The sequence below is a fragment of the Platalea leucorodia genome (genome assembly GCF_965183815.1).
Source record: "Platalea leucorodia genome assembly, chromosome: 1".
Classification (NCBI taxonomy): domain Eukaryota; kingdom Metazoa; phylum Chordata; class Aves; order Pelecaniformes; family Threskiornithidae; genus Platalea; species Platalea leucorodia.
The window spans coordinates 124,005,195-124,018,714 of record NC_138823.1 but is presented as its reverse complement, the minus strand read 5'-3'; the positions used below and the strand labels follow the sequence as shown (position 1 = coordinate 124,018,714).

The 13,520-nt window shown below is 41.0% G+C and overlaps 1 protein-coding gene across 4 annotated transcripts in view; it reads left to right on the top strand.

Annotated features, from left to right (window-relative positions):
- RBMS3 (RNA binding motif single stranded interacting protein 3) overlaps nucleotides 1-13,520 on the top strand; it is a gene marked incomplete at both ends in the record, with an annotated part of 445,352 nt that overhangs the window by 203,944 nt on the left and 227,888 nt on the right. The window lies entirely within an intron of this gene.

The following is a 13,520-nucleotide window of genomic DNA, read 5'->3' as shown; positions in this document are numbered from 1 at the left end:
TAAGTACTACTTCTTTTTTATGTTAAGTATTGACTGTATCTGAACCTGCTTCAGCATTATTAATGTTTATGAGAATGACTGGATGATAATGCGTAGTTCCAAATTTTTGTTTTAGAATTGTTTTTTGAGAGCATTGATTTTCCTTTTATCTTTTGACTCCAAAGAGCCTCAGTAGCCCATTAACCAGCTTCCTAAAGATCTGTGTCAGGCTCCCTCACTCAGTGAGTTTGTAGATTGCTGTTGGATAGTTCACATAAGGCCAGATGCGCCATTTGCTACATGTGTCACTTAGTGTGGGTCATCTTAGCAAAAACATTTCTTGGCCTAGCTCTTGGTTGCACCAAGTTGCACTTTAAATTGAAGTCGCAGTAAATCAATTTAAATCTCAGTATAGTGCCAATGTATCTTGCAGGGTAGTCAGAGCTTTAGCACTCTAGGAAAATAATGTAGAAAAACATTTGGGAAGCAAAATTCAAAATACGAAAGCATGGGTGAGCCTCTTGTGCTGCACATTATGAGCTTTTGCTTTGAATTAGTACAAGATCATTTTCAAATCCTCCTTTGTATCACATAGTCATTCACTGAAGTTTTCTTTCCTATATTCTGCAAACTCTAGAAAACTTTCTGAAATATTTCAGCATTGGAAAAGAGGAAGCTATCATTTGTTGGTCATTGTTATTTAAATTGCAGTACCTTCCAAGGAGCACTAGACACTTACCAAAGACAGAGGAAGGTTGATCCCATCCCCTAAGGACAGTATGATTTAAAAAGGCAAAGGCAAATACACAATAAGGTAGCAGCAGCGTCGTTTGTGTGCTCTTCTAATGAGAAGCAGAATTCTCCCTGCTGTCTTTGCTTTTTCATTCCCTTTTCTCATTTCAGTGAGGGATTTCTTGTTTCAATTCTTACCTATTTACCCAGATTTTGTATGTTTGAGTCTTACAATGTTAAGTACATTTCCTTTCAGTGGAACATCTCCAATATTTCCTTTTTCCTTCCCTCACCCATTCACTGGGACAATCTTCTCCTTCTGACATACCTAATGGGATTTGTCAAGTCCTTGGTGTAGCCGTGTTTTATTTCCATGAGTAATGACATACTGTGGTAGGGCATCTTGTCCTGCCCTAAACAAGACATGCCAAGCCAAACATGAAATGGAATGCCAAACGTTATGTCCTATATGTTTGTCAAGTATGTGATCAATTTTTTAGAGACCCGACTCAGTACACTGAAATATTTTACTACTTGTGAACTTTAGCTTCTGCTAATATGATTGAAGCAAGTGGAAATGGAAATTGTCAGGGCAATTTAACAAAGAGAGCCCGTAAAACTCATTACATCCCAGGTAGTAAAATCACTTTAGAAGGCACATTCTTCAAACTTGAGTTTTATTCAGTAAACTGCATTGGTGCCTGACCTTTTAAGAGCTTTCTCTTTCTTGGGAGGGAGGAGGGGGAAAGGCCCTGTTGGTCAGAGCTACCTATCTTAAATTATAAACAGCAGCCAGACTTGGCTCTGGTGCTTTAGATCACACGGGATGACAGAGTGTGCAACTGCTCCAGACAGACAGCTAAATGGCCAGCTATTTAGATGAGTTTGATGTGTATTTCGTGTAATTGTATACTCCATAAAGCAGTAAAAAGCCAATGTTGTGTGCTGGCTGTATTTTAGCACAAAGTAAATCAAAGTACCAATCACAAGTTTGTAATTCAACTTAATCTTTTCAAGACCTGATGCTTTTAAGAAGCTTTAGATTGATACTACTTAGTGGATGTGCGAGGGTTAAAGTTACTTTTGGGAAAAGTTAATTCCTGTTAGGTCTATATCTAATTTTCTTAGCAAGTTAAATTAGCTTGTGGAGAACTCTCCAGGACCATGGCTGGGTTTCTCCTCTGCTGCGGTGTAATCATGCCCCTAAGTGTGCCTCCCTCTGCACTGTCTCCACGCTGGTGTAAACGACTGGCTTTTCCTGCTAAGGCTGTGAATGAGCTGTCAATCCGCTCTAGACAGCAACCTTAAGTATAATTTTTTATTCTTCCAATCATGTGTCACAAATTTTGATTAGCAGAATACATGAAAAGCAAATGTGTCGTGGGCTGTGTCTCGACCACTTCATTATTTCTGTGGTTTTCCATTTTCCAGCATCTAAACAATTATGAGCTGTAGAGATTGCATTTCCTTGTAGCTATCCTCTGCCTGGCTCATGGGCACAAGTCAGGTTGCTCATTAGTGAGCCCACACACCCAGAGTTTAGTCCAGCAATCTTTGAAGTAGATGGAAAGCCTCCCACGTATTTATTAGGTGTCAGATCGGACATTTAGCGCACATTGTAGCATTACAAGATTTTGTTTAATTACATGATAAGGCTTTTGCCTTATCTCTGCAGTTTGTGAGATAGTGTTACTTATGGGAAGTATGTTAGAGCTGAGTGTGGGAAACTTTGAAAAGAGAGAGCGTTTGCCTGCTCTGCAATTTTCATGTTGTTTCATGTATTTTTTTGCCTTTGGTGCTATGCATTTTTTATTTCTCCTAGATCTGTCACCATCTTATCTAGAGGTTTCCTGAACATGTTTACTGGAAAGTCTATAAAAGATGTAAGTGAAAATAAAAGAAGGTTAAGAAAGGATTGAGAGTGAGGAATAGGAATTTAAGAAAAGGAAACTTTTGAAAAGAAGAACTGATCTAAAAAAGAAATAAATACTTTTTCTTTCTGGTTTACTGTAGGCAGAAGAACTTTCAAATGCATAAATAGTACTGAGTGCTTCATGCAGAGAGAGTAGTCAGGTCCTTAGGTGACAGATAAAAAGCTATGTAAATTCACAGCACTCTCAGTAAGATTCCCCCTTGTGTATGTACAAAAGTTTGCCAGCGTAAAGAAATGGTGGGAGATGGTTGTGCATATAGGTAATTGAACTCTGCAGTACGTTTTTTTCCACCAAGAAGTACTGATCTTTGTGTATAAATTGTTTCACATCGAGTGGAAGCTGGTAATAGCCCAGATGTAGAGCCTAAGATGATTCCTCTTTGAAAATCTGGCCTTTTGTCATCCAGAAAAGAAATGGTCCTTGCTTTCCAACAGGTGAAATTTATTCCATTATTCCTACACATCTGCAGCATTTCCTCTTCCCTGCTTAAATTCCCATTTCCAGTGTGTGGCAGTGCCTTAGGACTGTAGCATAGAAAAGAGAGCAATTATAGAAGAAACATTAATCTTTCTGAAGGTGCTAGGATGTAAATGATCCACTGTCCTGTGGAACAGGAATGCAGATTAACCTTTGATTATAGGTATACGTGGCATGTGTTATGATTTTCTTTCATAAATACTCTTTCTCTTTTGCAGAAAACAGAAATAAGGGTAGTTGGGAATATGCTCTGTTCCACTAATCAACTTGCAAACTCTCTGCTGTAACAATACTGCCTTAATATCTTTCTTTAGTGCCTGGGTGTTGTGGCCAGCATTTAAAAAAATACTTCCAACACAGTGAATTTACTGTCCATAGCCAAGTAACCGATAGCTATTACGGAGGTAGGAAGTAGTTTTGAAAGTTCACATTTCTGTAAGGAAGATTGATGTTCAGTCAAGGGATTTTATTTGATGATGAAAGTAAGTATTTAAATAGATGGCTTGCCTTAATTTATTAGGGTTGTTTATTTCCTATAAAGCAGAGTTTTCCAAAAGTCTTACTCTAGAACCAGCTACAAACTACCTGTGGTTTCTGCAAACTCCACTCATAAAAATAATCATGAATTGTTTTACCTTAGTCAAACATTATTAACCAGCAGCGTTTGTCCTGTCATTTCTGAAATGTCTGATTTTAAGGCTAATTATTTCATCTTTGAGAGTAACAGTTAATGCTGTGTAAATACTCATTTCAGCAATCACTCTCTCCCTGCATGCTCGTTTACTTGAAATGCAGGTCAAATGTTGAAGAGAAGGGGAAAAAAGAAGAAAAGATTGCAGTTTGGAAACACCACTGTGATTGAACATTAAATCTCATTCTCTATTTATATACTTTGTCACTGTTTCCTCAGCTTTTGCAATGCTATGGTTACATTTTAATTTCTGGTCTTTTTTTGTCCATTTGCATTATTTTACACGTGCTGTCTCCAGTATCATCTTCTGCTTAAATGCTTTATTGTTGGTAGCAACTGAATTATGAGTCATTTACAAGACATGTCTGAATGGGCTTAGCAAGAAAAGCCTTCATCTTTTTAAGAGGTTCTATGAGAAATTGAAATTCAAGCCTAGTTAAGCAAAATATTTTAAAATATGCTGCAATTGTAGTATTGTAATTGATCATATTTTTGTTCAGGGGAAGTTGAGCTTAACTATGTTTAAAATGAAGCCTGTGAACTGCTCAGCAAGCTTTTGTGTCTCTAGCTCAGCCCTCTTCTAACTGCAGCTCTCTGATTTTCAATTCACTCAGAGCACGGAGAGAACGAGTTCCTGGGGAAATCCCTACAAAATTACCCTATAAACACAGCCCCCTTGCTAACGAAAAGGACTGAGGCTGCCCTTGGAGCGCGGAGTCATATACAGTGAGCTTAGTCAGTGCACTGGATATGAGGTTTCCAGTAAACTGTGTTAGCTTAAGTAGCAGTTTTGGATGGTGACTTCTAGTTCATTACGTGTAAGGAAGAGCTGGTCACAGCCTTGCCCATGTGTTTAGGCTGCCTGTGGTTCCTACACAACTCGGGGGAGAGAAAATGTACTAGATTGTATTTGGTTTAACTACCTGGAGTAACAGGAAAAGATATATTTTAGAAAGAGGGGGAGGAAATCGCATCCACCCAAGGCATCTAGTGCCCAGCATAAAGTAAAATGGCACAAACCGTCATTCTTGGAAAATTTTTCCCAGGTAGATGGTAGGAATGTTTAAAGGCATAAGACTCAGACCTGTTTGTCTTCAAATGGCATGACTGCATGTATTGGAAACCAGATGCTGGTGTTTGATATATACACCGTTTTGCTGGTAATCTGAAACTATCAGTAGCAAACTGAAATTATGCATAGATTTATTGTGGAAATGATAAGTAGTCACAAGGGGAATACCTACAGTGACTCCCTGACGTGATTTCCTGTCATAGATTTCATCAACAAAAAAAAAAAAAAAAAAAAAAAAAATATTGGCAGAAAGCATGATCCCCTGTTAAGCTATTTGGTTTTATTAACAAATCACTCATATTTTTATGTTAGTCACTGAGTGTATTTCTTTTGTCCTAGTGCTTATTCTTCCAAGTCACGGAGTAATTCCAGGATATGATTAATTGCCAGTAATTCTCACCAATTTTAGTGGGATTTGAAAGCTTTCAGTTCTTTGCAAGATACTGCATAGAGTGAAAATATCTGTCCTCTGTATATGTATGTGTATATGGGAGGCCAGAGCTCCCAGAGTATTTGATAGAAGTAAACATCATTGAGCACATTATGTATAATTCTGTTGAATATAAATCTGTTTTCTGCACCACACTTCTATTTGAATTACTCTTCTTTTTCTCAGTGTTGCTCGTATGTTTTTTCTGAAATTAGGTAAAAACCTGAGCATCAAGAAAGGCACATTGAGAAAATATAACAACTAGGTGCATTTTTGTAGGCCTCTGTCTTGTTTTCATGCAGTGGTATGTAAAAGATCTGTTTACGTTTTAAGCTACACAAAGAGAAAGAATTCAACACAGAGAAAGGACATTCAGGAAGCCTCACAGCAAATGCAGTGACACCTAGAAAGCTTACTGGTGCTTTCTAGGGACTTGGAGAAAAGAAAATATATTTTGCCTCATTGCAATAGCAAGTAGTGACACTCTTCTCATTTCCTACAAAAATGCTAAATTTCCCCCAAAATATTTTCAATAACAGAGAGAAGGTACTTAATAAATAATCTTTGCTTGATGTTACAATTAATTGATCCAGTAATTATTTCTGGAGTAGCAGTATTTTGAATAAAATGTTGATCAGCATTAAGGCAGCTTAACTGGCTACATGGTGTATCTGCATCATGCTCGCTACTTTCTGATGGAGGTTTCCCTCTCTACAACATTGCAGTGTTAGGGTTTGAGTAAGCCAGAGGAGTTTCTCCCCGGTAGGGTATACTTGATACAAACAGACACTGTGCAAAGCGGGCTTGCCATAGTGCTGACTTAAAATATTCAGCCTGTAGTTTTCTGGGGAAAATTTCCAAACTGGTAACTGCGTCATATTTTCTCTCAAAACACTATTTGTTTTCTGTAAACAAAGAGCGGCTTTTGTATAGGTAGTTGAAAGTACAAAGGAGTCTCTTGGCAAATCATTAATCTTGCTTATAATTGCTAGTCAGCATTGTAGTTCTTTTCCACAAATTAGAAGAGGAGAGTTAGGCAAACATCTCCTGTTTCCTGTGGCAGGGAGCGAGACGAGCGCTGATTGTCAGGGGCAAGGACCCCATTTGATACTTGTATTAATGTATAAAACCTTATGCATTACTTAATAGTGGGGAAGGGAAGGGCAGAGACAGATGGAGAGGAAAAGGAGAAGAATTAACTCAATTTGTTTACTTCATTAGAAAGGTGGAAGACAGGCTTAACTCCTCCCCAGCTTCCATAGGTTAAACGGTTACCGCTTCCCTTCTGCTCATCAGTAACGGTACGAACACCCGTGTTTCCCTCACGCTGCGTTTCTTGTGAGCATGTGTACATGCACACGTGTCGATCGGAAAGTGAGCGGCCTCGGTCTCTCACCACAGGGTGGGCATTCACATTGGGGGCTGGCAGGGCGAGGACCGTGAGGAGCGAAGCTCTGGCCTGATCTAGAGGAGATCTTCTATAAATGTCACTACTAAAAAAGGCGGCTGATCTCTCTCCTCCTCCTTGAGGATGTTCATCTAATTATTATTTTCTCAGGGGCACGACTGTGTCACCAAGGTGCAGCTCATGGTATGGGTTGGAAGCTAAGGGACCTTCAGAGAGAGGACTCTCTTCTTATTCCTCCCTGTGTCTGGATGCAGAACTGTTGTTTTATTCATTCAGAGGGAGTGTCTGAGTTTTCCCAGTCTGACAGTACAGATGGGGAAGGAGGAGACTGCCACCCTCCTTGCCCCGCTTATTCAAGGGCAGGCTGCTTGCTCGCGGGCTCAGAGTGGGTACAGAGCAACCGCTGGGCTCCCCACACCCCGCTGCCCTACAAGGATCATGCAGGCGGAGGGCTGAACTTTTGTGTCCCCCTGTCCTGCCTTGTTGTACCTCTGTAGTTTGTGCCTAACTTTTCATAACAGAAAGCTCTTCATTAGCCGCCTTCCAAGGGCTCCGAGTCTGACTCTGCTACTCATGAAGAGCTCTTTAGCTATGTCAAGTGTGGGGTGTTCTTCTGTTCTGCGTTCTAACACAGCTTGTCAGATTAGAGATTTCACACACCGGTATGGCAAATACTTTTCTTTCTGTGTATCCCAGGACTATTACTCTTACAAAGTGCTTTAAATGTATTTTAAGAAAACAAAAGGCAAAATGCTTGTCCAGAAGAGCTTGTGCAGTGCTGGTGCTTGTGGATTAAATATGTACAGCATGCAGCTATACTGCGCAGCAGCTTTTAATACTGAAGCATTCAGCACTCTCCCGTGATAAAGGCTGGCGTATTGCCTGCTTCCTTACACGTTTCTGCATAGGACATGATGATATTGAGGATGTGACCAAGAAAGCAGGCAGCTCCGAACAATCACGCTGTTACTTCAGATGCCAAGCAATAAGGTGTTCTTGACATGAGGTTTTTCCCTTTCCCAACCTTTATCTGCCTTGCCTAGACTGAAACCTATTCTGGGAGCTTCCTTATGTTTTATTTTTAAACTGTCTGTCAAAGTCCAATGCTTAATTACCATAATAGAAAAAATAAACAGCAGCAGTTACTCTCAAAAATTAATGAACTTTGTACTGAAAGTTGCATATGCAAATTTCTAGTGTTACTCAGACCTTTTAATACACTATACAAAATTCCTCTTTAGCAAAAAAGCAAAGTGTTTCTCATGCCACCTGCCTTCTGGATAGTAGCACTATTACATTCCTGTACAGTAGAATTTCCCAAGCTCTCCTCCAGTTGAATGCCTGTGCAAAGATGCATGCAGCATGGGTACTGCAAAACAGTACCCCAAAATTCCTGAAAGCATGGGAGGCCATGTTTTGTGTAGGAGCAGAAATGCTAGTGGTCTTATCCCCTTGATAACCTTCTCAAAGGCCACTAAAGTGGCAATCCTCCACCCCAGTTTGAAAACTGCTGCTCTCCAGGCTAGGGATTAGCTCCAGCTTCCCAGTGTACAACGTAAAGGTACTAGTCATCTTTAGTTCCTACATACTATAGAAACCTGATTGCATGAAGACAAGTATAAAGACAATGTTTGTTGACAGAGGAGTTAATATTCTAAATAATATTAATCGAAACATAAAAAACAGAAAAACATGAACGTGGAATGGAAGGTAAGTCAGTACTTGGAAAATGCCATTTGCATACAGCTCAGATCATTGGTGTTATTTCTGTTCATGTATGTTCCCGAATTCTCCTTCCCATTTTATTCTGTTTTGTTCTTTGCTTGGATTTTGCTGGTTAGTTTTCAAGATGAAGTATGGGAAGAAGGACCAGATGGTTATAGAATCAGGGTTGGTGGCAGAAATTGAACAAATTCTTTTATAACATGAACAAACTTCAGGTCCTAGCTTGTTTGTGCCTAGATTGGAGAGCCCTCCATTAAATTTCTGTTTCCCATATGGATACTCATAGGCTGAGATCAAGTCACCTCTAAACCATCTCTTTGATGAGTTAAATAAATTGATCATCTTGCATCTCACACTGTGAAGCAAATGCTTTGATCCTTTCATCATTCTTCTTGCCTTTTCCCCTGCAACCGCTCTGGTTTTTCCAAGTCCTTCTTAATGTGGAAATGAGAACTTGGACCTCACAGTTCCTGTATTGTGAGCCAAAGGCAGAGACAGTGTTGTACTTGCCTGTAGCTATGTTACACTAGGTATTCATGTTCATCTCATCATTTAGCATGACCTTGAGACTTTGTCAGAGGCAAAGCTCAGGGTTGAGTTCACCACCTAGAAAAATGCTCTTTATTTCTTATTCCTAGATGAAAGCCTGTATGCTTTTTAAATAGCACATTGTTTGGTTATGTTGATGCACAAGAGAGCATGCTGATGTCAACTTTTAAATCAGTTTGATCTGGAGCTCTAGTGAGAATAAATAGTTTTGCTATTTCCACTGAAACCAAGGAGTAACGATATATCTGGAAAAAAAGAGAAACACTTTGAGATGCAGGTGAAATGGGAAAAGGATCATGCATAGGATTGGTTTGGTTTTGTGTGGGTTTTTTTAAACCAATCCATTAGTTCTAATAGCCTAACTTGGAATATTAGTTTCAAAAGTCAGAGTTTTGGCATTATTTAAGGTAGTTGTTTTGTGTTCCCATGTTTATATAACAGACCTCATGTAACTGAGTATAGAGGGGGGAAAGAAAATCCTTTGATCCTTCAGCAAAATGTTTTTATGTAAGTAGCCTTCTCCTGGTGAGCTCTGGAAGTCTGGACAGATCATTGTCCATCTGTTTTTACAACTTTCTGTGATCACCATCCAGCAAATGCTGTTTAATCTACAGAGAATAAACACTTCCAGAGTTGACAATGTGCTTCCCAGGTGCCGAGGGGGAGGGTCACACAGCCAGGCCGTTTGCTGAAATGTAGGAAAATAGTCATCCAGAGAAAACAAATATCCACTGAGACTTTAGGGAAGAATCCCATCTCTTTCATTTTCCTTTCTTTTTAGAAACCAGAGGCTCTTTTGGAAGGAAATCTAAAGGTATTGGTAGCTCCTGTTGTGCTGGATGAGCCAATGCAGAAGGAGGGAGAGATGCCAACGACCTTTAGAATTGGTAGCTCCTTTTTTAAGATTAAAGGAGTGCGAAGGAAATGTGTAAATGTTTGTGCAGAAGGCTAATGAAACAAATTCCTATAGCTGTGTTTCCATTTGGAGCACTGTTGATTGCTGGAAGAGGGAATCGGAGGCCCAGCGCTGCAGCATGGAAACGAGACGCTGGTGTCTGGATCATGTCATGGCAAGGAGGCTTAGTAACGCTGAGCCACTGCCCTCATTCATGCTGTAGCCTAACATCCCCTCCAAAAAGTTATGCAGCCAGCAGATAACTAGCCCTCATTTTCATCCCAAGTACTGTGCCTGTCTAGGCCACATTCAGATTAGAAATTCTGTACTGATTTTCTCACCCCAGGATAAGCTTGCAGGGCTTAGGCTCCCTGGCGCAGGGTGGAAGTATTGTACGTATGTTTTTATGTTATGGTAACAAAAAGACATATGCCGCTGGTGCTGGCCAAACTACAGCATTGCTAGCTTCTTTGTATTTCGCTCTCAGCTGTACATTTTGTACGCCTTTGTGAGTGCTTATGTTTCTATTCACAGGATTTTCCTTCATGGAAATCCAAAGGGCATTACAGAACTGATGCACCAAACTTCCTGCAGTGTAATACCCTCCTTCAAATACTCTGTGCTTCTGAAATACCAAAGTTAGTTTGAATATCCAGGATTCTTTCCTTATCTTTCTTAACAGTTCTTCACTCTGAAGTATACAGGACCCTTTATTTCTAGAGAGTTTATGCCCAAAAATGTTCAGGAGACCTCAGTCCCAGGCCTTTTTTGTTAAATTCTTGGGGGAGTCTTTCTCTAAGTAAATGGTTAGGAAGATAAATAATATGTGTATGAGCCTACCTTCAGTGCCAAACTATCTTCTCTGTCTCCCTGACATCCTTCCAGCAAAAGCATCACCTGTGCATGGCAGGGTTTCTGAAGGGGCGACGTGAGAGGGAATGAAGCGATTTGGCTTCTCGACTGCTTTGTGAGCTTTTTGGAAGGAGTGTGACAGGGCTCTACTCTTGATCGGTCCTCAAGTACATAAGAATAAATCTTGTCCAAACACACGCCTTTCTCTGGCTGCGGTTGTTTCAAAAGCAAGCTGCCCTCCGAGCTGGGATTCCTTCTGTGTTTTCTCATCCCATATTTAAGGCTTGGCGGTTTTAAAATGTAAGTAAACATTTCCCATCTTTGCCTCTAATCCATAAATATCACGTATCATCTAGGCTGCCGAAATTAATCAGTGTAGTGAAGAAACCACATACACACCCCAACTGGCCTTCTTTTATGGCTGGACTAGGCCAGCAGCACTGCCTGCCAACAGTATCCATCACTGCCAAATGCAAGTCTACTGGATGAGCAGCAGTAGGTTCATGAAGTATTTTGCCACTACAGGTCAAGCAACTGAATATGAATATTGGCAGGATCACATTGCAAGGGCGTTGTTTGATGAGAGCCGCTCCTTCTTAGAAAAAGACTCTTACAATGGACTGTGGAGCTAGCTCAGGACTGAAGGATCTTGTGTATCTGACTGAAAGGCTGGATAAACTAACGACAGCCAACATGAGATGTAAAAGCTGGGAAAACTCCATCCCCTGAACGTGGCTGAGTCAAGTTCAGGGTCAGCACACCCTGGACAAGAAAAGTCATACCCATTCCTTGCCACCTGGGAACACCAAACAACTGAGATTACTGAGGTTTGGTTTGGCTTGCTAATCAAAGTGGGAGAGATAACTACTTTTTGTTTATTGTGCCTTAGGCTACTTAGAACTGCATCAACTGTTTCTATCTTGCCAATTATCTGTGGTAAGGAAGGATAATGAAAATTTAAAAATAATTCCTGCTGTCATTTTGTTACCGTATGTATTTTTCTAGCCTGTCATGATTTTCTGTTAATGTAGAGGATATTTGCTATTCACCACTTTCACCACTATGAAATTTAAAAGCAGTAATGAACAAAGATAATTTGTGAATTACATCACTTCAGAACAGACATTTGAGGTTTAACTGTGAGGCCAAAGTCACAAGGCACTGCTTTTGACACAAGGTGCTTTATCATCTGCAGAGCTTAAGGTCTATTTCTTCTTTGAAAGCCAGGAGATGCCTGCTGAGAACTGGTTTATGTCAGGTTGACCTTACCAGCAAGAGACACTGTGAGTAAAGGTCTTTAAAAGGGGTGCTGATGAAACACTTATTTATTTACCACTCCGTTACTGATAGTACTGTGAGACATAACCTCCTTGCAGAACCTCATTAGGTTTATATAAGGGTAAAGGAAAGAATAGGGGAAAACTACTTTGTCTTTTGAAGACGTATTATTTAGATTTAATGTCTAAATACATACATATATGTATACCTATATACACAGAGCTCTAGAAAGACAGAAGACTCTCTAACCATTTTTTTGCTAAATAATTTTAAATGGTAAAATGCTTGCCAGGATTCAGGGCTCTGGCGTGAGATATGTTGCCTCAAAAATACTCTGAAGCATGGAAGGTAGTGTTGAGTATAGAAACAATATCTACATCTGCTACTTCAGATTTTGGTCCTTCTCTCTGAGCTGCTGGGGCATGGATGACGCAGTGGGTAGTACCGACCCCCTAGGTTAAGAGGCTGCATAGCCTACAGGACTCAAATTTGGGCTAGCGTGGATGTTGTTCCACACTCTGTTGCTGGTCTGCTGTGTGGCACTGGCCAACTCCTTTCTTCTCACCATCTTTGTTACTCCCTCTAGCTTTTTTTCACATTTGATAATTTTCGCTTTTGGACACTTACTTTCTGTCTGTGCAGAACATAGTACAGAGCAGCACTGTTCTTGGCTTCAGTTACCGCAACATAAATAGTAGTGAAATGGAAGAGAGAAGCACTTCTCTCTGGTTGTTACTCAGTGCTGTTTCCGTTGCACTCTAGTGGCCAGGTTGATATGAAATTTGGAAATGGATGGAAGGAAAAAGAAAAAAGGCTTTTCTCAAAGTGATCCCCCCGCTCCCTCGGCATGGCGTAGATCCTGCTGTTGGGAAGCTGGACGTTAGCTTCCTGCGCGTGATGGAGCTGGTGGCTCTGCTGGTAATACACCTGCTTAAGTGCTTTTTGCTGGATCGCAGCCCGAACAAATTGTGAATTCCTTATCCTCTCGTATCTACATTACTGCATGCTTCAGAGCTGTAGCAAGGCATTTTAGTGTCCGGGATAACACCTTGTACTTGGCAGCTCTCCTGCTCCCCCCGCGTGGTCTCCAGAGTGTCAGCACCTGGGATGGGGGAGGCTCAGGAAGCGAGTACCAGCCGCAAGGCAAGCTGCTGCAGCCCACCTGCGCGGCTGCCTGGCTCCTGGCCCCGCTGCCGCTGCGTTGTTCTCCCCTCCGTCTTCATTTGGAGATAAACACAAATGGTCATGGAGGGCATTGCTTTTGCTGTTTAAAAGGGACTACTCTTGCTCCCTGTGTGAAAAGGTTTGGGCAGCGGCCAGAGGCAGGCAGCCGGGATACTCTGACTGCCCAGTTTGGATGCTGCTTCTGTCCCTGGCCCTGCCTTCCCCCCGGAGGCTTCCCTGCCCTGCCCCAAGCCGTGCTTCTGTCAGTGTCAAAAACTTGCAGTCTGCTTGTATGCAGTCCCTACTTCTGAAGAGGAAGTTTTATGTGGCATGA